Below are 25,144 nucleotides of genomic sequence, written 5' to 3' on the forward strand. Positions count from 1 at the left end.
AGAGATCAAATTTTTTGAGTTGCAGATATCTTTTAGAGTAAAAAGAGATTTGATCCCTTTGATCCTTTGGTAGATTCAAAGTTAGAAAGAATCTTTCTCTTCTTTCTTTCTTTAAAGAGTCTTCCCCTTTACTTGTATTCCACATAAATACCATGGGTGAATACATTATTTTTATTCTTAGGGAAGATTATTTACATTTTTATATTCCACATGTAATATACCATGGGGCAATATGATAATTTTATTTTTTATTATTTTTATTTAGATAAAAGGATAGGATGGGATAAAACATTACAATATCTCTTCCTGTTGAGAATGTGTTGAGGGCCCTGAAATCGGGTCAACAACAAGGGGGATACCCACCCGGTCAGGAACCTAGTTGGCGGCTCCGTGCCCGTTTGGTGTAGCGGGTCCAACTGGGGATAACGGGACCAGTTCCCGTTCTAAGGGGGTGTGTGTGTGTAGATTTTAGTGATGTGTGTGTGTGTGTGTAGAATATGATAATGAAAATATGTAATTATTTCTAATCTAATCTAGTTCTAAACTCTGAGACTGAATTTTATACTACTTTAATCTATCAAGAACAACACATCTAATCTACGCTAACCTGGGATAGAACCTTTTCCATTATGCGATCTAGAAAGATTTCACACAATAACTGGTAATGAAGATTATTAAGCTATTAGGAGAATATAAATCAATTAAGATGAACCATCCTGCATAAAAATTTAAGCAAAACGGTTGTGAACAGCATATTGCATAATCCGTTATTCATGTATTAAGCATAAATCAATGACTCCACCGTACAAAAGTGCCAAATGGTAGTCCACTCATTCATACGTTAACATATAAACAACATCAGCTGTATATTACTCTGAGAATGCAAGCATAAACTCGTCAAGAGATAAAAGTACCATTTATGACTGACTTTATACTCACAGACCTGAAGAAATAATGATCTATTTCTACTTACTTCTAATGCCTACTAAGAGTATAGAAGTGCAACATCAGTAGCAGGTATTAAAATGCAAACATAAATAAATCTTGATCTGTCCATTCATCAAAAACCCCCTCCGAGGGTGCAAAAGTGCATGTTCTGAGGACAAGTTTTTTGACAAATTTATGGACCCTTCTCCAATGCAACAAGAAGGGTTAAATACTACTAACCGGCTAATTTTAATTACACAAATTTAGGGAACGACTTCAAATGACCGCCCTTTTACTAAAACAAATTTATTTCTAAAAACTGAATCTAATTTCTAACCAGTTCTGTATCTGCTCCTTACTGTTGTAAGCGATGCGTTGTTCACCGTGAAAGAGTCGGCTGCTTGTCCTTTCCTTTTGTTCGAGCTTGAAAATTAGAAATAACAAGAGCTGGCACCTCTTTCTGACAAACTAGAAGATATTTTTGAAAGTGTTCTTCTGGAGGAGTGTCTTCACGGCGTGTATACTTAGTACAACTCAAATTTCTTTCAAACTGATTGTGTTGTTGCTATTTCAGTTTTCGGCCATGCGAATGACTCAATGAGCTGGGGATTTTGTTGCCTGAACGATTTTCTCAATTGAAACTTGTTTCCATTCTTTGTTCCAGGCTTTTCTGAGACGTCTTTCCCTTTAAGCGTTTTTCTTTTTGCTTTACCCAATTTGGGATTCAGGATCTTTCATAAACGCTTTGCTTTTGTGCGCCTTTGACTCTGAGTCCTAGATAGCCTATTTCCATCAGCATTTGTTGAGTGATACTCTGGGATCCGTGGTCCTGCTGTATGCGGTATCCATCTGCGAAGTCATCTCCTCTCTGTTCTTCTAGTTCTGGCGCTTTTCCTTAGATGTTTCCTGCATATAGATTTATATCAGTTGCTGACTTATAGTTCACGTAAATGAAAAGAGACAGAAGAAAATATTGACATGAAAGAAATTAAGTTCTAATGAATGCATAATCATGTCACCCATTATGACTTGACTCTTCAAAAAATGCAACATAATCATTTTTGGATACACAGGCGTACAATCATTAATTTCCCGTAAGGTGCGCGCCTAATTTTAGGCTCACAAATCATGTCGAGGAATGCTTGTGACGAATGGCTTCTGCGATTTGCATTGCAACATCAAAGATTGCGATGTAAATAAGTGGTATCGCAACAATTGATGGTCTCATTTGTCGCACACCATAGATCGTAGGTCGCAGCTTTGCATGGTCGCAGATCGCATATCGCAATATCGCAAGGATTTTCGCTTTGTCACTTTGTGCTGCTTATGCGACATCGCGATGTGCGACGTCGCATATCGGCCGTCGACGGTTCTTTAGGTTTTCCCCTTTTGAGCGCTTTTAATGCATGCGATGCGATGAGTTCTCGTGTCGCTCCTCCTCAGTGTGTTTATGCGCTTTGGGGAAGCGCTCCTTTTTCCTTTGTGACGTGATATAGCTCTTAGGGAGTTAATACAAAAGGTTTTTCAAACAAAAATATTTTTTGGATTTTTTGGTTAAGGGTCCCCCTTTGCTTGATGTTATTACTAATATCAAACAAAGAGGGGGGGGGGGGTGTTGGTGACCACAGCAATGGCGATTCACTGTGAAGAACCAGTTATCTCTGCATTTCTATTGACCGTTCACTTCCGAAACAGTAAAAATTTTTATATGTCTAAATTTTGTTATGGACAGATAGAGTATATTGCCTCTCACCTTGTCGACGATATTTTGTCTCAACCCTTTTTTATATCCCAATTTCTTGCTTCCTCAGGTTTTTTCTTGCATTCGCATCAGACATTACTTGGTCTTGATAAAAGATAAAATAAGGTCTTCTCTGCGTACTGGCTTAAAAATATGCTCATTTGTCGTAGGTAGAGCCTCTGCTGCCCGCAAGTGTCCATAGCCTCGACAGGGTTACCATGTTATCCAGCAATGATCCTTTTTCCTACTTGAGGTTACTCGCAACATTCCAGAGAAAAATCCTTTTTGACACACTTTTTCTTTTTTAATTCTCTAAAGAACAATGTCTTGGTTTGGTGGCCAAATTATGACACAGTCATTCACCCGATTTACACTTTTGCTGAACAAGCCGGCTCGTGATGAGACCTCTTGTCTTTTGATTGCAACAATCTTAAGTCGTTGCCCTGTCTTGATAGACAGTATTGGTAAAGTCAGCAAGTTATAATATCTATGATCATGATAAGCCGGCTCATGATGAGACCTCTTATTCTTTGAGATATAGTGTTTTGTTTGGATTGTTTCTCTGGACGCTGTAATTTCCTTTTAGCAGGGAGGAAGTCATTGTTTTTCCTTAAGAAAGCTCTGGACGACAATAATAGAGTTTTTGAAAACAATAGTTTTGCAAAGAATGCTTATTTTATTATTGATGATACCTTTCATGGTGCTGATACGAAACAATTCTTTTACCAGAGGTTGCTTTTGTCAAAGTTTTTTAGAGGTCGAAACGAGTATTGTAATCAAAGTGAAGTTAACTCTATTTGTCAATAATAAAATTCAATTTTTTTTTTTTTTTTTTTTTTAAAGTATGGGGGATTTACGCAGTGCATTATATTAGATATCATTTTTGGGATTCAACTGCGTTAAGTAAGTCATTCAAACATATGACCATTTCCATGAGAGGTAGTCGTAACTGACTAATTTCTCATGATTTTTGAATTGTTCACTTAGCACTCATTGCATCGGGTGATGCTCACAGGGGTGAAGAAGTGGGATTGAAACTAGTGAAATGTGGAGAACGAATCACATAACATCAATCATCACTTCCGGGGCTTGCACCCGGTAACCAGGACTTCCCAGGAGGTCACCCATCCCAGAACTCCTCTGGCTCAAGCGCGCTTAACTATGGAGTTTTTCCCCACAATCAAGCCCACTTAGCTTGCTACCCCATTTGCAAAACCTTGGCAAGTATTGTGCCTCATGAACCATTCAAGTAGAGATCCCTTGACTCTTTTTGAATTTAAGTATGGGGGATTTACGCAGTGCATTATATTAGATATCATTTTTGGGATTCAACTGCGTTAAGTAAGTCATTCAAACGTATGACCATTTCCATGAGAGGTAGTCGTAACTGACTAATTTCTCATGATTTTTGAATTGTTCACTTAGCACTCATTGCATCGGGTGATGCTCACAGGGGTGAAGAAGTGGGATTGAAACTAGTGAAATGTGGAGAACGAATCACATAACATCAATCATCACTTCCGGGGCTTGCACCCGGTAACCAGGACTTCCCAGGAGGTCACCCATCCCAGAACTCCTCTGGCTCAAGCGCGCTTAACTGTGGAGTTTTCCCCCACAATCAAGCCCACTTAGCTTGCTACCCCATTTGCAAAACCTTGGCAAGTATTGTGCCTCATGAACCATTCAAGTAGAGATCCCTTGACTCTCTACTTGAATGGTTCATAGAGAATTGGCGTGCTCTTTCATGAATCCTTTTTAAATGATCATTTACAACGGGTTTTATTCATAAAAAGAGAAAAACAAAACAAAATAAAAACTAAACACTAAATCTATCCTACAAAAAATAGAAGATTTCTCTTCTATGGAAAGTATAATTTAAGAATCAGTCCATTGACAGGTAAAGAGTCTTTCCTTCCTGCCAGATCCTGCAACACGAATGTAGACGGGCCTACGACTTCTACAATCTGAAAAGGGCCAAGCCACAGCTTCTGAAATTCGTATGTTTTCCCTTTTCTTCATGAGCCTTATCCCATTTCAAAACTAAATCACCCATCTGAAAGTTTTTTCTGGTTATGATGCTTGAGTCAAAAGAAGATTTTATTAGCGCTTGGTGATGAGCATGGCTTTTCCTAGCTTGTTCTCTTTGTTCTTCTAGTTTGATTATTTCCATTTGTCTTAATTGTAAAGATGAAGTAGGTACTTCATCGATATATTGCACTAAAGACAAAGAGGGAATGACTAGGTGAGTCGGAAGAACCACTTCTCTCCCATAAACTAAATTAAAGGGAGAAGTGCCGATTGAAGCTTTCTTTGTGATTCTATCAGCCCATAAAGCATTTACCAGCGCTTTGTGCCAATTCCTTTGGTTTTGGTCGACTATTCTTTTGATAATTCTGATTAGGTTCTTGTTTGTTGATTCAGCCAATCCATTACCTTGCGGATAGTAGTTGGAAGAATATTTTAGTTTGAACCCTCTTTTAAGCGCAAACTCAGTCATAGTATTTCCAGAAAAATATGAAGCGTTATCAAATATTAATGCTGTTGGCAATCCAAACCTAGTGATGATAAATTGATCTATGAATTCAATAATATTTTCAGAATGCACTGTCTTGAGAGGAACTGCTTCTACCCATTTGGTAAAATAATCAGTTGCCGTAAAGATATACTTATGCTGCTTAGAAGAGTGAGGAACGATCTCACCTATTATGTCCAAGCCCCATTGACTGAATGGTTGGTCGATGATGACTGGTTGTAGCGACATGGACGGTTTCCTTTGTTTTCCTGCAGCAGTCTGGCAGACTTGGCATTTCCTTACGTGATTGTATGAGTCTTTGAACAGCGTGGGCCAATAATATCCTGCACGCAAGATTTTATGTGCAATCACATCTCCGGCATAGTGTCTGCCCGCTGGTCCATCGTGGAGTTCCTGCAAAACCTTTTCGGCTTCAGTTTTCTCAAGACACCTAAGAAGCACAAAATCGTAATTCCTTTTAAACAAGACATCATTTACGAGCTGGTATTGTTTAGCTTTTAATCTCAGAGCTCTTTTCTTGGTATGATCCAGACGTGATGGAGCATACCCGTTCTTAAGAAAATAAATGGTGTCAGCATATGATTATTCTGCACTGTTTAGGCTTACCTCATACGCTTGTACCTCTTCAGATGAGTTCTCCGGGATTTGCGATGCTCCGGCTAACATCTTGCAGAAGCCTTGACCTCTTACGATGTTTACTGGTTTGATCTCAAGATCATATTCTTGTAAAGCGGTAATCCAATTAGCTCTCTTTTCGCCCACGTCTTTCTGCACTAAAAGGTTTCTTACCGCCGGAAACGGTACTACGACTTTAGTGTGGGCTTTAAGCAAGAAAGGTATGAAATATTTGATAGCTTTGAAAACAGCATATGCTTGTTTCTCTACGTCTAAGTAATTAATTTCAACACCCTGTAAGTTTTAGCTAAAGAATGCGATTGGAGCCTCCGCTTTCTCTTGATTTGCTTGGGTCAAAATTGCGGCATAGGATTTCTCTGAGGCAAAAGTGTATAAGGTAAAAGATTCTGAAAAATTTGGGGTGGCCAAAGATGGAGCATTGATGATAGCTTGTTTGATTAAGTTGAACGCTTCGTGCTCATCTAGACACCATTTGAAATTTGAATTCTTTTTTATCATATTTTGTAAGGGAGAAATAATACGTGAAAAATCCGGGACAAATCTTTTGACAAAATTGATCTGTCCAAGGAAGGATTGCATGGCTTTCTTGTTATGGGGTATGGACATTTCGGAAATTTCCTTGATTCTGTCGGGTTCTATATGAATACCAGATTTTGACACTATGAATCCGAGCAATTTCCCTTCGCTTAACGCAAAGAAAGATTTCTTTGGGTTGAGCGAAATCCCATACCTCAAGCATCTTTGAAAGATTTTCTTCAAATCTTTGAGATGGTTGTTTCGTTTTTTGGAGTACACTGTTATATCATCCAAGTAAATCACCACTGATTTATTGACTAACCCTTTAAACGCGATGTCCATGGCTCTCTGAAAGGTAGCTCCGGCATTGGTCAGACCAAATGGCATCTTCCGATATGCATAAGTGCCCCATTTGGTTCGGAACGTGGTCTTTAACTGATCATCGGGATGCACCAGTACTTGATTGTATCCTGAAAATCCATCCAGGAATCAAATTAATTCTGAGCCTGCTACCGCCTGTAATATTTGCTCCATAGGTGGGAGGGGAAAGTTATCTTTCTGACGGCCTTTGTTGAGATTTCGGAAATCGATACAGATTCTAATTTCTCCGTTTTTCTCCCTAACGGGCACCATATTGGATACCCATTTAGAATGCCTGACGGGGAAGATTATTCTGGCTCTCAACAACCTATTAAGCTCAGTTTTTATCTGATTTTCTAGGTTAGGGTGTATTTTTCTGAGCTTCTACTGGACAGGTTTTTCATTGTCAATCATAGGGATAACATGTTGAATGATAGAAGTGTTGTATGTTTTTAGCTCATCGTAATTCCAGGCAAAAACGTTTTTGTATTGTCTCAGAAGATGGATATATGCTGATTTCTCTTCAGGGGCTAGGCCGTGACCTAGGTTAACATTTTGTGGCTTCTGATCGGTCCCTAGGTTTACCAATTCATAGTTCAGGGTAGAACTGCAAAGTTTAGCATTGGAGGACCTTTTAAACCGACTTTTCAAATCATATAAATCTTCTAACTTGACCACTGATTTCGGTATAGCATTGTCAGAGCCATTTTGTTGTATTTGATGCTCATGATGGTCTTCATCGATTATCTGATTTGATTAGGATCCTTCAGAAGTAAGGAAATTTACGATGTCAGGATCGTCGTTGAACACTCTCCAATTGGTGATATTGTCAGGGATGGATGGTCTGAAGATTAATTCTATTGAAAACCTGTCAGGACTAAAATCTTCAGAAGGGATAAGTCTAGAGGCTACGTTAGCTAACAGGTCTGCGCTCGTGTTCTGAATTCTTGGAATTGACGAGATGTTGAATGCTACGAAATGTGCAGTGAGATCTTGAACTAATGATTGATAATGCTTTAAATGACTTGACAGGCAATGTATGGTGTTACGTACCTGTTTTACGACGATCTTCGAATCTCCAAAGACTTGAAGATACTTAACGTTTAATTCGATTGCTTTGTATAGGCCTTGAACCAAGGCTTCGTACTCCGCTGTGTTGTTCGTGCAATCGAACTCAAGTCTGCATGTGAGCATAATCTTATTCCCGTTGGGGTTAATCAGAACGCATCCTGCTCCTGCTCCCTCATTTGATTTAGATCCGCCAAAATATTATTTCCAAAATAAAGATGTATTTACAGAATTATCTAAAAAACTAAAACATTTTGAGTCATCAGTTTGGGAGAAATTTTCAACTTGGGATAAAACTGAATTCTCTAAGTATGGCGAAATATGAGCATTGAAATTACCTAGGAAAGAATCTATTGCGTAATTGCCTACAATGCTGCTATTGTACGTTATGGCCTCATTTTCTCCTTCCAGTTCTGTCACTATGTATTTTTGGTGCAACTCTCGTTCAACCTTTATCTGATTTGGTTTACCATTGTATGGTAACCACATGTGCAACCAATCGGTTGAAAAATATCCGTGGAGCTTTTTCGACCAATCGCTGCTAAGAATCAAACCATAGAACTTAGGGATATCAGCTACCAGAATGTCGATAACCTGACACACTTTTGGGTTAGACGACAATCTTATGGTCACTTGATTGAGTTCACCAATCACTTCGACTTGGGATCGATCAAGTTGAACTATACGTATTGCGGATTTTTGAGGTTGCACATTCAATTTGGCACATATTGACCTGGGTAAAATATTCGTTGAAGCACCAGAATCGACCAAGGAATTGTGCACGTTTTTGTTGAAGATTTCATATGTGAGAAGAAAAGGAGGAGTACGAGATCTTGATCTTCCTCCAATCAAGGCGATGTCATTTGGATCAATTTTATTGACCGTGTTGGTTGGAGGTCTTCCCAGATTGTGAGAAGCTACAGCTGTAGGTAAAGATGTAGTAGGCACAACATGTAATTCTTTCATCATTATTTTCTGCTGGTGTTTCAATTTACTCAATTCATACAGAGTGATATTAGCCCTAGTCTTCTTCATGTCATCAATGATGTTATACTCCATTTCATCCGACACTATTAGTGTTCTTGATGGAGGCGCTTGATCAGATTGGACTGGGCTAATCTGGGTTGCTTTAGCAGTTGTCTTTTTTGTTGCGACCTTTTCTTTTGTTGCAAGGCTTGTGCCCTTTTGTTTTGGGGTAGTTAGGGGAGGATCAAGTTGATTTTTGCTTCTCGTGCTAACATGAAATCCTTCCTGATCCTCTTCTTGTGGGAGGATGAAGTCCTACATTCCTTGTAGTTCTATGACCTCTTCCTCGTCGGTCTGCCCTTCAGTGGTATTCTCTTCTTCTTCGTCTTCTTCAGATTCAACGTTTGAGACAACACTAGGTGGTCTTACCTCCATGGGAGGATTTCTTTTAAAAGTCCTAAAGGGCTTTTTCGAAGAAGTCTCTGCTACTTGTTTCTTAATATCAATCATCTCGTTTGACATGGCTTTCAACACTTTTTGTAATCCTTCCAAATCGAAAGGATCTTTCGTTTGCTTCTTCTTGGTGTCTTCTTTGAAAGATATCTTCTTAGATTTGCGTTCTTCTATAGCGGATCTCTTTTCTAGGGCTACCACGCATTTTTCCACTGCTAATGCTTCTGTTAAGTTGTCGACTAAGGTGGTCTTGTTTGCCCTATCTACGAAGATAGCCAAGTTTGGAGGTAAAGCCGTGATGTACCATTCACATCTTACTTCCTCGCTGGATTGTGAGGCAGCGGGGATTTTGTTGAGGATCTTATTGAACCGTAAGTTAAAATCTTTAATGGGTTCTCTAGCCTCAGCCTTAAGATTAGATAGGTCATTGATCAATGTCGCCGTGGATCTGTCATCACCAAACTTGGTGAGGAACTGACTTTGAAAAATGTCCCAGCTTGTGATGGATCCGGAAGGTAACGAAAAGTACCATGACCCGGCTGTTCCCTACATTGTATAAGGGAAAAGCCAGACAACAACGTCTTCGTTAGTGACTCCGTTGAGATTAACATAAAGCATGAAATTATTGATATGTTCCTCGGCTAGCCTTCTTGCTTCCGGATTGAATTTAGGCAGCCATTTCTCAGGATGGGCCAGTATAGGGCTCAGGGGTGGAGGCATTAAAACCGCCCCAGGATTGTTCCATGGAGACTGGGCCATCGTTGAGCTGCTAGTTAATGGAAGTGCAGAAGACGATCCCTGATGCTGAGAAGATGAAGATATTAAGATCTTTGATGTTTGAAGAGGAAGGTTTGTAGAAGATGGGTGAGTGAGTTGGAATGAAAGAGTGGGTGGTTGACTTCGCGGTGAGGGAGTTGATATGGATGAAGTGGATGAAGGAGTCTGACTGTCAGACTCTGGTGGTGTTTTCCTTGCTCTTTTCCTGGTAGGAAGAGGGAGTTCACTTGGTTGTATGCCAAAATTTTCACTCTTTTATCTGGTAAGGGGATGAGCAGGGTTGTACTGCGAAGTCACGTTGCTTTTAGATTTATTAGACTTCTGGTTAAAAATAGTGAATCCCTGGAGTTTACGAATCAAAGTTCGAATTTCAGGGGGTTCAATGATAGATTGGTCTGATATATTCGAATATGTAGCAGTGGTAGGTACTCGAGCGACTTCAAATTCCGGGTTCAACCGTGTTGGAGAAGTCGAGGGAGTTGATGAGGGTGTATTACTCTCAGAATGGTATTTTGATATTTCTTTATGTGCCATTCATAGTTCGTGCCCTCCTTCTAGCGCCAAATATGTTGAGGGCCCTGAAATCGTGTCAAAAACAAGGGGTATACCCACCCGGTCGGGAACCTGGTTGGCGGCTCCATGCCCGTTTGGTGTAGCGGGTCCGACTGGGGATAACGGGACCAGCTTCCCGTTCTAAGGGGGTGTGTGTGTGTAGAGTTTGGTGATGTGTGTGTGTGTAGAATATGATAATGAAAATATGGAATTATTTCTAAGCTAATCTAGTTCTAAACTCTGAGACTGAATTTTATACTACTTTAATCTATCAAGAACAACACATCTAATCTACGCTAACCCGGGATAGAACCTTTTCCATTATGCGATCTAGAAAGATTTCACACAATAACTGGTAATGAAGATTATTCAACTATTATGAGAATATAAATCAATTAAGATGAACCATCCTGCATAAAAAGTTAAGCAAAACGGTTGTGAACAGCATATCGCATAATCAATTATTCATGTATTAAGCATAAATCAATGACTCCACCGTACAAAAGTGCCAAATGGTAGTCCACTCATTCATACGTTAACATATAAACAACATCAGCTGTATATTACTCTGAGAATGCAAGCAGAAACTCGTCAAGAGATAAAAGTACCATTTATGACTGACTTTATACTCACAGACCTGAAGCAATAATGATCTATTTCTACTTACTTCTAATGCCTACTAAGAGTACAGAAGTGCAACATTAGTAGCAGGTATTAAAATGCAAACATAAATAAATCTTGCTCTGTCCATTCATCAAAAACCCCCTCCGAGGGTGCAAAAGTGCATGTTCTGAGGACAAGTTTTTTGACAAATTTCCGGACCCTTCTCGAATGCAACGAAAAGGGTTAAATACTACTAATCGACTAATTTTAATTACACAAATTTAGGGAACGGCTTCAAATGACCGCCATTTTACTAAAACAAATTTATTTCTAAAAACTGAATCTAATTTCTTACCATTTTTGTATCTGCTCCTTAGTGTTGTAAGCGATGCGTTGTTCGCCGTGAAAGAGTCGGCTGCTTGTCCTTTCCTTTTGTTCGAGCTTGAAAATTAGAAATAACAAGAGCTGGCACCTCTTTTTGACAAACTAGAAGATATTTTTGAAAGTTTTCTTCTAGAGGAGTGTCTTCACGGCGTGTATACTTAGTACAACTCAGATTTCTTTCAAACTGATTGTGCTGTTGCTATTTCAGTTTCTGGCCGTGCGAATGACTCAATGAGCTGGGGATTTTGTTGCCTGAATGATTTTCTCAATTGGAACTTGTTTCCATTCTTTGTTCTAGGATTTTCTGAGACGTCTTTCCCTTTAAGCGTTTTTCTTTTTGCTTTACCCAATTTGGGATTCAGGATCTTTCATAAACGCTTTGCTTTTGTGCGCCTTTGACTCTGAGTCCTAGATAGCCTATTTCCATCAGCATTTGTTAAGTGATACTCTGGGATCCGTGGTCCTGCTGTATGCGGTATCCATCTGCGAAGTCATCTCCTCTCTGTTCTTCTAGTTCTGGCGCTTTTCCTTAAATGTTTCCTGCATATAGATTTATATCAGTTGCTGACTTATAGTTCACGTAAATGAAAAGAGACAGAAGAAAAGATTGACATGAAAGCAATTAAGTTCTAATGAATGCATAATCATGTCACCCATTATGACTTGACTCTTCGAAATAATCATTTTTGGATACACAGGCATACAATCATTAATTTCCCGTATGGTACGCGCCTAATTTTAGGCTCACAAATCATGCCGAGGAATGCCTGCGACGAATGGCTTCTGCGATTTGCATCGCAGCATCGAAGATCGCGATGTAAATAAGTGGTATCGCAACAATTGATGGTCTCATTTGTCGCACACCATAGATCGCAGGTCGCAGATCGCATATCACAATATCGCAAGGTCGCAAGGATTTTCGCTTTGTCACTTTGTGCTGCTTATGCGACATCGCGATGTGCGACGTCGCATATCGGCTGTCGGCGGTTCTTTAGGTTTTCCCCTTTTGAGCGCTTTTAATGCATGCGATGCAATGAGTTCTCGCGTCGCTCCTCCTCAGTGTGTTTATACGCTTTGGGGAAGCGCTCCTTTTTCCTTTGCGACGCGATATAGCTCTTAGGGAGTTAATACAAAAGGTTTTTCAAACAAAATTTTTTTTTGGATTTTTTCGTTAAGGGTCCCCCTTTTCTTGATGTTATTACTAATATCAAACAAAGAGGGGGGGTGTTGGTGACCACAATAGAATTCAACAAGATGATGGAGCTTAGTGGAAAGGAGTCGCCTTCACTAAGTGGACCCGCAGGCAAATTATGGCAGAAAGTCTATTTTTAGACTATGTCTATTTTTAGACATATGGATCATGTCTAAGAGTTGCACAATGCTGTTTATGGATGATTGGTCATGTTGGGAAAAATATATGGACTTCTATTTTTGGATCACAGCAGGAGTGATTAGAGTCTATTTTTAGACTGCTAGTCAAAAATAGAAAAGTCAAATATTATTGTCCCATAATAATATTTGGACTATAAACATTATCTTATCCTCTTGGAGCACTTCACTTTGAGCTACAGATGTGGCACATGCAGCTGTCAGAAGGAAAGAGTCAGTTGAGCTATTGCATGCAGGACATCAGTTAGAACTCATGCATGTGAGTTCTATGGAGTTGGATGTGGAGTTGATGGAGTTGTGTTCAGTTTGACTTTGTTAAACTAGTTGTAATTAGTCTAACTGCAAATAGACTAGTGATGAGTGATGTGAATTATTTGATTAAATTAATTCACTAATTATTAACTCATAATGCAACTGAAGAATACATCAGTTAACTTAGTGAATTTATAGCTTAGTGGAGACAGGGGTTAGAGGTTGAGATTGCTATTAGTTGTGACTATAGTTGTGAATGAGATCTTGCACAAGCAGTGTATTGAGTATGCCCATTAGGATTGCACAGTATATGCCCAGTAGAATAGCTTGTGCTCATGTGATTTCCAGTGTGAGTGATTCTCAGTAGGTATTGTGCAGTGGAGGCAGGCAAAGCAGCGGAGGAGATTTGAACCTTTGACTTGTTCGGATCTGAGCTAGTTTTGTGTGTAATAGGTGGAGATAGTACTGAGTACTTGTGAGGAGTATTGTACTGTGTATTGTTACATGTTCTCAATCATTAATATATAGATAGTGTGGGGTTTTTAGCTGTAAGCTTTCCCTGGGTTACATACTGTGTTAATTTGTGCATGCTATTGATGTTTCATTGTTTTTGATGCTGCTAGATTGATGATCAACGTAGAGGAGCTTATTTATTGTGCATGTATTCCACAATAGTGCATGATCAGGACAATCTCTGTTGAATATGTGTTAATTATTCAAAATTTTTACATGGTATTAGAGCCAGGTTGATCATCAGATCTACTATTCAAAAAGTGTTTACATTCTATTTCTTCAGGCAGAGTCTGTAATCGGGCCAAGTAGCCTCTGGATTCATCCTTCCTTTGGAAGGTGAGATATCCTGTAAAATCCCATACAATCAATATCTGTAAGAGAAATAATTTGTTCTCACGAATATTAGATCAGAGGCGGTTGAGTTTGGAGCTGGTGGAATTCGAATTTGCAGCAGTGTTTTCTTGGTATCAACGTGGCAATGTCTTTCAACGGATTGCGATTGGAGTATGCTCTTGAGGGCAGCTCAAACTATATTGCATGGAAGGACATGATGGAGGTAGTGTTGGATGATAATGAGATGAAGGATTTCATAGAGGCTGATGTCCCAAAGCCTACTGATGCTGCGCAGGTTGATGCTTGGCAAAAGAAGACAACAAAGTGTCAAAGGATTCTGTTGGAGGGCGTGAAGTATCACATTGTGTCCAGCTTGCATGGAAAGGCTTCTCCATACTTGATGTGGAAAGCATTGACATATCTATTCCAAGGCAAGAGCGATTAGAGGAAGCTGGCGCTCAAGGATAAACTCAGAAACATCAAATGTCAGAAGGGAGACAGTATGCCCAAGTATCTCACAAAGTTCACCCAGTGTAGGGATGATCTGGGAAGTGTGGGGGTGACTGTCGATGATGAGGAATTGGTGAGCTTGGCTCTCCTTTATCTTTCGAAGAGTTGGCATTCCTATCAGGACTCTGTCAATGGTCGGGAGAAATTGCCAGGATGGGAAAGGATTTGGTCAAATCTTGTGTAGGAGGAGATCAGGCGGAATACCAGGGACAGATCTTCATCAAAGGGACCTGATGAAGAAAATTGCGCTTTGGTGGCCAAAGCAAAGAAGGGGAAGAGCAAGAAAGCTTCTCAGTCTGGTGCGAAAGGCAAGAAGTAGGACATGTCCAAGGTGAAGTGTTTTCACTGTCACCAGCACGAACACTATGCCACTAATTGTCCGCAGAAAAAGAAGAACAAGCAAGCTGCTGGATCTGCAGCAGGAGAGGCTCTAGCCTCACAGTTTGAGCTTGATTTTTCATTGATCGCATGCTTGGTTTCAAGTGTGATGGGATCGGTGTGGTTCTTGGAAAGTGGTGCATCTTTTCACATGACAGGAGATCGAGATTTGTTTTCTGATCTGGAGGATAAAGATCTTGGAGTGCATGTCGAGATGGGCGATGATGGTAGATACAGTGTGACCAATATCGGTACCATTTCCTTTGAGAGGGTGTTTGGTAAATCCTTCGTATTGAATGAAGTGATGCATGTTCCAGGATTGAAGAAGAATCTTATCTCTGTGGTGATGTTAGAAGACAAGGGATATGATGTTGTTTTCAGCGAGGGAAAGGCTTTCCTGTGCAACAAGACAAATGGAGAAACCCAGAAGATAGGGGTTCGAGTGAGGAACCTTTATCAGTTGCATGTAGATGGATGTGCAACAATGGCATGCAAGGAAGAAGGATTGGTGAGTCGGGATGATGGAGAGCTGTGGCACAGGAGATTGGGTCACCATCACCATGGAGCCTTAAAGATACTGCAGTAGATCACTACAGGGCTTCCTAAATGCACTCTTGCATAGTCAGATCAGTGCAAGGGGTGTACTTTGTGAAAGTTTGTGAAAGCCACCTTTCACGAGAAGGATAGTCATGTCATGACGATCCTTGAGAGAATTCACACAGATGTGTGTGGACCTTTCTTAGTAGCTTCGACAAAAAAACATAGGTATTATGTGATTTTTGTTGATGATTTCCCTCGTAAGTGCTGGATCTTCTTCATGTAGAAGAAGAGCAAGACATAATCAAAGTTCTGTGAGTTCAAAGCACTGATCAAGAAGGAGTTGGGGAAGAAGGTGAAGGCTCTTAGGAGCGATAATGGTGTTGAATACATCTCTGGCAAGTTCAAGGATTTCTGCAGTGCAGAAGGGATTCGAAGAGAGCTCATAGCTCCCCATAACCCATAGCAGAATGGGGTTGTTGAGCGGAAGAACAGAACGATCATGGGTGCTACACGGTCGATGTTGCATGATCAGGGCCTACCCCTTCACTTGTGGACGGAAGCATGCAATACAATAGTTTATGTGTAGAACCGTTGTCCTCACAGGATATTTCGCATGAGTACACCCGAGGAGGCTTATTCTGGTAAGAAGCTTGATCTTTCTCATTTGAGGATTTTTGGTGCTAACGTTTCCATGCATGTGACGAAGGATGCTCGGAAGAAGTTGGAGCTAACTGCAGAGGTTGGGATATTTGTGGGGTACACTAATATGCCCTGTCTAGTCAATTTAACGTCTTAAGTTGCTCTACATAAATTATCAATCTGGGTATCGTAAACTGATGAAGTGTGGTGCACCATATGTGCTTAGTTAACCTTTTTCTTACTTCGTTGTTTTATAGATTTTATTTTGTTTTGGGGTTTTGTTTTTGTTGGTTTCCTAAAGTGTCTAATGAAAATGGAAATCCTATTCTAACGTCTTAAGAATACTTTTAAAGGACAAGTATGGATAGTGATTTGAAGACAAGGCCTATGTCCGTAATGGTAACTTCCAAAACTTAGCACTTCAAAAGATCTTAAAACATTTTATTGATGGAATTAGTACTTAAACAAAAGTGTAAATATGCAGCTACTTCAATCAAAATAGAATGTAATAACCAATCAAAGAGCTAGTGACTATGAAACTTAGTATCCTTGCTGCTGTATAAAAAGAAAACTGAAGAAAGTAAAAACTGAACTTAAAGCAACTAAAAGACTGAAAGCAAAGAAACTAATTCACACTACTTCGACTCTTCTGATCCTTTACCCTTCATCTCAATCTACCTTATGGGAAGCAATAATGAACAAGTTAAGCAATATGATATCTAAATTGCATAAAGGAAACTAATCACACTACTTCAACTCTTCTGATCCTTTACCCTTCAGCTCAATCTACCTTGTGGGAAGCAATCATGAACAAGTTAAGCGATATGATATCTAAATTGCATAAAGGAAACTAATCACACTACTTCAACTCTTCTGATCCTTTACCCTTCAGCTCAATCTACCTTATGGGAAGCAATCATGAACAAGTTAAGCAATATGATATCTAAATTGCATAAAGGAAACTAATAACACTACTTCAACTCTTATGATCCTTTACCCTTCAGCTCAATCTACCTTATGGGAAGCAATCATTAACAAGTTGAGTAATATGATATCTAAATTGCATGAAAGTAAATGAGCAAAACAAAACTGAAAGAAATAACAATGATGGAATTAGAACTCAAAAAAAAAAAATCAGCAGAAGGACAAGATGATTCTGTCATGTCATTAGTCATTAAAATGCCATGTGCATTATTAACCTACAATCAACCGGTTGAACACACTTGCATGAATGAAAAATCTAATCTACCAACTTGAAAGAAATCAAATGACATAATGAAATCAAAGCAAAATTACAAAATGAAATCTACTCTACCTTACATTCTAATTTGCTCCATGACATCTACTTCACATGTCCTTCCATGTTGAGAACATCAAAGCTTTATTCAAATTCTTCAAAATTACAAAGTACAACAAAGCTCTCCAAAACTTTCAAAAGCCATCAAGGAAGAACTATAAACTCACAGGCTAAAAATACTTAAGAACTCCAAACTCTAAGCTAAAGAGGACTAACAAATGAAGGAGAGAGATCTCCTATTTATACAAAAAGATGAGAGCCATCTCATTAAAGAGAATCCATGAATCTCTCCCTCTACCTCTAGAGTCCTAATCAAAATAGGAACTGATAAGGCACATGTCTTCTTAGAGTTACAATACAATTAGGAGATGTGACACATATCCTCATGATCCCATAATTCTTTCCACTCAAATTCGAACTTGGCCTTGGGGTGCCACATAAGGGTCTTCTAGAAGCCTCCTTTCAACCTACACATGTCAACAATCTCAACCCATTTGTTACGTATAAGCATATGCACATTATTTTCTAATGTTTAACCATAAATTCACTTAAAAGGCTTAGAAATAATAAAGATTGGAAAAACATATAGGTGGCCCAATGATAATGAAAGTGGGATGAATGTGGTGACATAGTAGTGAAATGGAGGTGAAATGGAGGTGATATAATGGACATAATAGTGAAAGTGTAATGGAAATGAATGACATTTTCAAGACTCAACATGCCCCACAACTATCGTGTGTATTTGCCAAATAGTGGCAAGATTGTTGTGCGACGGGATATAAAATTTTAGGAGGAGAAAGCCATGAAGTGTTTGCTTGAGAGGGAGCTACACTTGCATGTAGATGAGGAGCTATTAGTTCCTAAGGATGAGCTTCAGGATGTGGATCAGCCACAGGATGAGGTTTAGAGGGCGAAAGCGCTTGATAGAAGCTGAGCGACTAGCTCAAGATGCAGAGAAAGTTGTAGGACCACTTACAGCCCAATGCAGGCAGAGACAATCACCTGATCGGTACACTGGATACATGGCTCTTATGAGCAAATGTGTTGTGACAGAACCATCCTCTTTCGAGGAAGCTATGGAGGATCCTGCATGGGTAGACACCATGGTGGAAGAGTATGATTCGATTATCAAAAACAATGCATGGGAGATTGTTCCTAGACCGGAAGGGAAATCAGTGGTGGGTTTGAGTTGGATCTACAAAGCTAGGCAGACAGCTGATGGGAGTGTGGAGAAGTACAGGGCAATATTTGTTTCCCGAGGCTTTTCAAAGATAGAGGGGATCAATTATGAGGAGAACTTTGCACCTGCTGCAAGGTATTCTTTCATACGGACGATTCTTGCTCTCTCAGTGCAGATGGGATGGCATATTCATCAGATGGATGTGAAGACTGAGTTCCTTAATAGAGTTATTGAGGAGGAGGTGTACATTGAGTAGCCTGAAGGTTTTGAGATCTTCAGCAGCGAGTCACATGTGTGCAGGCTCAAGAGAGCGCTGTATGGGTTGAAACAAGCACCACGTGCTTGGTACACATGGATAGATAGTTATTTCACTGGACTTGGATTCTCCAAGAGTGAGGCGGATCCTAACCTATACCAGATTGTGGTGGAGGGTAAGTTGCTTATCATTGTACTTTATGTAGATGATTTGATTCTAACGGGTGATGAGCTGTTGATACTTTCATGCAAGGATGATCTTGCTAAGTAGTTTGGGAAGAAGGACTTGGGCCTCCTTCATTATTTCTTGGGATTGGAAATTTGGCAGCGTAGTGATGGACTATTTGTTTCTCAGGGTAAGTATGCTCGGGAGATATTGGAGAAGTTCAACATGCATGGCTGCAAGCCTGTTGATACTCCTCTTCCTGGAGGTTGGAGGAAGGAGGATGCCACTGTTTATCGACAATTGGCGGGGTTTCTTATGTATCTGGTCAATACACAACCCGATATATGATATGCTGTTAACCAGATTTCACAAGCTATGGTTAAGACAACGAAGCTCTTCTGGAAAGCAGGCAAGCATTTATTGCATTATTTGAGAGGCACATTGGGATATGGTTTATGGTATAGACAAGAGGATGAGGTGAAGCTATGTGGTTTCACGGATGCAGATTGGGCAGGGAGCCCAATGGACAGATAGAGCACATCAGGAGGGGTCTTCAGTATCGGGTCGACAACAGTTTCTTGGTACAACAGGAAGCAGAGATCCGTGGCACTCAGTTCAGTAGAGGCCGAGTATATGGCAAGAAGTTTGGTTGCATGCGAGGCTATATGGAGGAGGAAGATCCTGGTCGGTTTGTTTAGTTCTCACTTAGAGCCTACTGTGATTTACTGTGATAACCAGAGTTGCATTAAACTCTCAGCTAATCCTGTATTTCATGATAGATCTAATCATATTGACATCAGGTACCATCATAGCAGAGATTGTGTGCAGCGGAGAATCATGTTACTTTCATACATTCCAGCGGAGGATCAGGATGCTGATATCTTGATGAAGGCGCTCACCAGGAGCAAATTCAAATACCACCGAGGTAGGATAGGGGTTGATGATAATCCATATCTTGTTGAGGGGGAGTGTTGAGAATGCAACAAGATGATGGAGCTTAGTGGAAAGGAGTCGCCTTCACTAAGTGGGCCCGCAAGAAAATTATGGCGCAAAGTCTATTTTTAGACTATATCTATTTTTAGACATATGGATCATGTCTATGAGTTGTAGCATGATGTTTATGGATGATTGGTCATGTTGGGAAAAATATATGGGCTTCTATTTTTGGATCACAACAGGAGTGATCAGAGTCTATTTTTAGACTGCTAGTCAAAAATAGAAAAGTCAATTATTATTGTCTCATGATAATATTTGGACTATAAACATTATCTTATCCTCTTGGAGCACTTCAATTTGAGCTATAGATGTGGAACATGCAGCTGTCAGAAGGAAATACGCTTTCTTGTGAGTCACTTGAGCTATTGCATGCAGGACATCAGTTAGAACTCATGCATGTGAGTTCTGTGGAGTTGGATGTGGAGTTGATGGAGTTGTGTTCAATTTGACTTTGTTAAACTAGTTGTAATTAGTCTAACTACAAATAGACTAGTGATGAGTGATGTGAATTAATTGATTAAATTAATTCACTAATTATTAACTCATAATGCAACTGAATAATACATCAGTTAACTAAGTGCATGTATAGTTCAGTGGAGACAGGTGTTAGAGGTTGAGATTGCTATCAGTTGTGACTATAGTTGTGCATGATATCTTGCACAAACAATCTATTGAATATGCCCATGAGGATTGCGTAGTATATGACCAGTAGAATAGCCTGTGCTCACATGATTTCCAGTGTGTGTGATTCTCAGCAGGTATTGTGCAGTGGAGGCAGGCAAAGTAGCAGAGGAGATTTGAACCTGTGACTTGTTCGGATCTGAGCTAGTTTTGTGTGTAACATGTGGAGATAGTACTGAGTACTTGTGAGGAGTATTGTACTATGTATTGCTACATGTTCTCAATCATTAATATATAGATAGTGTGGGGTTTTCAGCTGTAAGCTTTCCCCGGGTTACATACTGTGTTAATGTGTGCATGGTATTGATGTTTCATTGTTTTTGATGTTGCTAAATTGATGATCAACGTAGATGAGCTTATGTATTGTGCATGTATTCCACAATAGTGCATGATCAGGATATTCTCTGTTGAATATGTGTTTATTATTCAAATTTTTTACACTTCCATATTGGGTTGAAGAGTGCCTCTCCACATAGTAATACTAACAATTAATTAATTGATACCCATTAATAAATTTGAAGAAAAGAGAGAGTTGTATATGAGCCCAATATGGAAGAGATGTTATAATGTCATGTTCTATCCTATCCTATAAATAAAAATAATTAAATAAAAATAATTAAATAAAAATAACTTCAAACTAGAATAATAAAAACAAAAAAATTATTGGGCGCTATAGGTTTATGAGAACCCATGGTATTGACCCATAATATTCGTTTGCAATATAGCCCGTTATAGGGGAGTTAAAACCAATAAATTAATAGTTATAATTGTAATTCTAATTGATTATAATTATTAATTAAATCAACCTAGATCTATCTTTATAACTTGAAGAATAATCACACAGCCATATAACCATATGCACAACAAATTAGCACACAAACATTAAATTGGTGGAAAAGGCAGAGAGCCATCATGTGGTCTTTCATGCTCATGTAATTATACAAAAAATTTAATAATACATTTAAATACATGAGTAAGTGGTCTTAAGATAGTGCATCTATCTTAGACTCACTTGGTTGAGACAATTTATCAACTTACACACTAATTTAGGAGAGCTAGTTTGTTGAAGGAGCATCTAGCCCAAGAAAGCTCATTGTATTCTAGTAGACATAAGGGTATTTTTCTTTTAAGGAAATTGGATTCCTAAGAATGATTAAATGTAACTATTACTGTTTTGAGTGATTTTAATGACGAAAGCTAGAGTAGGGAATTAATTGAATATTGTGAGGCTTTATTGTAAATGTTCTCGAATGTAGGAGAACATGAAAGATTTAGGATAGTTGATAGATTGAGGAATTGAGAATTGATTGTAAATCCTAGAATAGGAGTCAGTTCATGATTTTAGGAACAAGAAGGAGATTTAGGAAATCTGTTAAGAATTTCATGGATCTAAATCAAGAATTGGTTTTAGAGTCCTTATGTATAAATATAAGTGTAAATGGAAAAGAGGGATAAATAGGTTAGATGTTTTAGATAGGCTAGACAGATATCAAAAGTGCGGTTGTAAGCCTATGGGCAGAGTTTGTAAACAGAGGCCATAGTAATGAGGAGATCAGGCCGAGAGTGTCTCTTATGGAATTATTTGTTTATTAACAACATACAACTCAATTATGATTTAAATGTGTTTTGAGTGTGGAATAATGAGTGATGAGTAAATTGGGATTCATTGTAATATATATATCTGTGTGTGTGTGTGTGTGTAGGATAATTCGGCAACACAAAGAGGCACAGTCGAGCCAGAGCACAAAGGATAAGAACAAATCAGATATTCGTAATAGATCCTTGAATCCATTGAAGGATCTGTAAATGATCTGGGATGACATAGATCAAAGGAGCATGAGAAGTCAAGCCAAAAGGAGTCACAGCGGAATAGTGAAGGCAGAGTACCGGAACCTTTGAATAAATCCGAAGACCACAAAAAATTAAGTAAGGCATAAAGTCTAAGTGAAGCAGAATAGCGGAGAAATGAAGTGTTAACACTCAACAACTGTTGGAACCAAGCTTGTGCATATGAGTGATTGTCGATTGATCGTGGATAACTAATGAGTCATTGTCGCTAACCCTGGGTACCTCCAACTTGCGACTTGTGATTAGATCTAGACTGTTTATCTGGTCCCGATCCAACGGTACACAAGAAATCGACGATTGCTCATTGCAATTTCTTAAGGCTTGGTTCCGATAAATTTTAAAAGGACTCCGCCGATGTGATTTAATCTCGACCATTGATCTTCCAGATCCAGCAGTCCCTGAGCCTCAATACTTCAATTCCTTGTCAGCTTCTTTTCTTGGGTTTTACACTATCTCTTACATTCTCATGTGGTTTCGAGGGTTTCCTTAATGGTTTCTGCTCTTTGTTGTTTTTTTTGCGTGTCTCCTTTTGGACTACTCTCTCATGCTCCTTTGATTGATCTTGTCCTAGATCATTTCTTGATCCCTTAATGGATTCAAAGGTCCATTTCGAACCTACAATTCGTTCCTCTCCTCTGCCTCTTTTAGTCCACTCTGTATTCGCCTCGACGTGTCTGCACATGAATTTATATTAAATTCCAATTCAATACATCATTTAATACTCGACATTCAAACACACATTCGAACTTAGAATTGAGTTCTTCCATATATAAACAAATTAAAATTGATTACACAACGAGACTCTGTCTCTCCAACCCGATATTATAATTACAATGGCCTCTCTCCCTCTCTTGCCCGTAGGCTTACAGCCACACTTCCCCTGGCTAGCTAGCTAGCTAACTAGCTAACTAACTCCTCCAACCTCTCTCTTTTTTTTCTTTTCAATACAATAGAAACAGTTTCTTTACAGTTTCTCAACAGTTTCTTTAAACTAATTCCTAACTAATCCTAATACTCTCATGTTCTCCTATATTTGAGAACATTTACAAATATGTCTAATTAATTCCTGTTCTCATTGAAAATCACTCAAAGGCCTAAATATGTACATTAACTCAATAATTGGGAAACCAACTTCCCTAAAACACAAGACCGCCTATGTCTACTAAATTACATTGATTTTCCAGGTTGAATGCTCCCAAATCACTTTGTCAAACTACGCTTGATTTATCATTCCATGGTTAAATTTCGTGAGGTTGGACAAAATCGACAAGTTTGTATGTCTTTGAAGGAAAAAAATTTTGAATTTCTTTCCACATTGACTTTTCCATCTTGTACTATGAAAAAGGGTTTGTAGCGGTTTTGGTCCTTGGACACTTAAATCTCACTGATTTTGACTCATCTTAATGTTTGAGAATGTAGTGAAGAAGCATAAATAGTGGGCAGTCAGGGGCTTCTATATCAATTGGGCATTGATTGTTTATAAATAGGGGCATGTTCAACAGTTTATTCATCTTAAAAGATGGCATTAGAGAAACTTGGTTTGAAGGCCATATCCTTTTATAAAATATTCTACTAAATCTATCAAAATTAACCCCTAGATTACAAACTACATTTTGAAACAGGTTCCTCTCATATACTCTCCAAAAAACACCATGAAAAAATAAAAATATACATAACATAACAAAAATATAAAACAATAAAGAAATCAAGATCCTGCAGACGACTTGGACATCCTCTACTATGGCTTCGAGCTGAATTGGAATGAATCCATGTTCATCGATGTCTTCGACCTGAATTGGAATAAGTCCATGTTCATCGAAGTTGATGCCTTCTTCCTCATCCATCTGATTTTGTTGCTTGCTTAGTCTGCTCCTATTGGTCTACGTCGTCGTGCATGAGCTCATGACCACCGCGCCTTCCTTCATTCCTTATTTTCCACACGAAATTCAAGCATCTCATTTGCAAGTTGTAAACAATCCATATTTAGATCTAACTTACATTTTGTGAGAGAACTTCAATTTGAACCTTGGATTTTGCCAAAATCATCTCAGAATGGTGGGAAATCAGGGTGATTACAAACTCCAAAGTTTCATCCACCCTTGCAAGTAGAAGCCCAAAATCCTCCTCTGTATCTCCTACATTATTCTCCATGACATTGATATTATACTAAATATGATTGAGAACATGAAAAATTGTGTTCCTTAATAATCCCACTGCTTCCAAATTCACCCCTCTTAAATATATTTGTCTTGTCCCCCTTAGCAACATTCCCGCTCCAAAAATCATTAATATCTGGATATAAGTACTGATGCCAAATATGCAGGCTACATTATGGAAAGATTGCATACACAACAAGTTTGGATGCAAAGATATCGAATGAATTGAGGACCAGATGGAGTGAACGAAATCTTCCAAATCTAAAGCCCTCGTTGAATCCTTAACCATCTCATCCCACACCCACACCCACATTATTATTTTATGATATTTATCAAATTTGTTTCATTTCCAAAATCATAAAGGGTTGGAAAATATCACATCTAACAGTACTTTTGGTTGTGTTAATCGCTTAACTTAGTGATTTGTGAGAAACTTTCCCTTTGGAGTATCAATTTAATCAAGTACATTGAAGAAGGTGTCGGCCGGATGGGGCT

This window comes from Pinus tabuliformis, chromosome 5_1, assembly GCF_031772625.1.
Source record: "Pinus tabuliformis cultivar Carrire ecotype Pingquan chromosome 5_1, CPIR1, whole genome shotgun sequence".
Lineage (NCBI taxonomy): Eukaryota > Viridiplantae > Streptophyta > Pinopsida > Pinales > Pinaceae > Pinus > Pinus tabuliformis.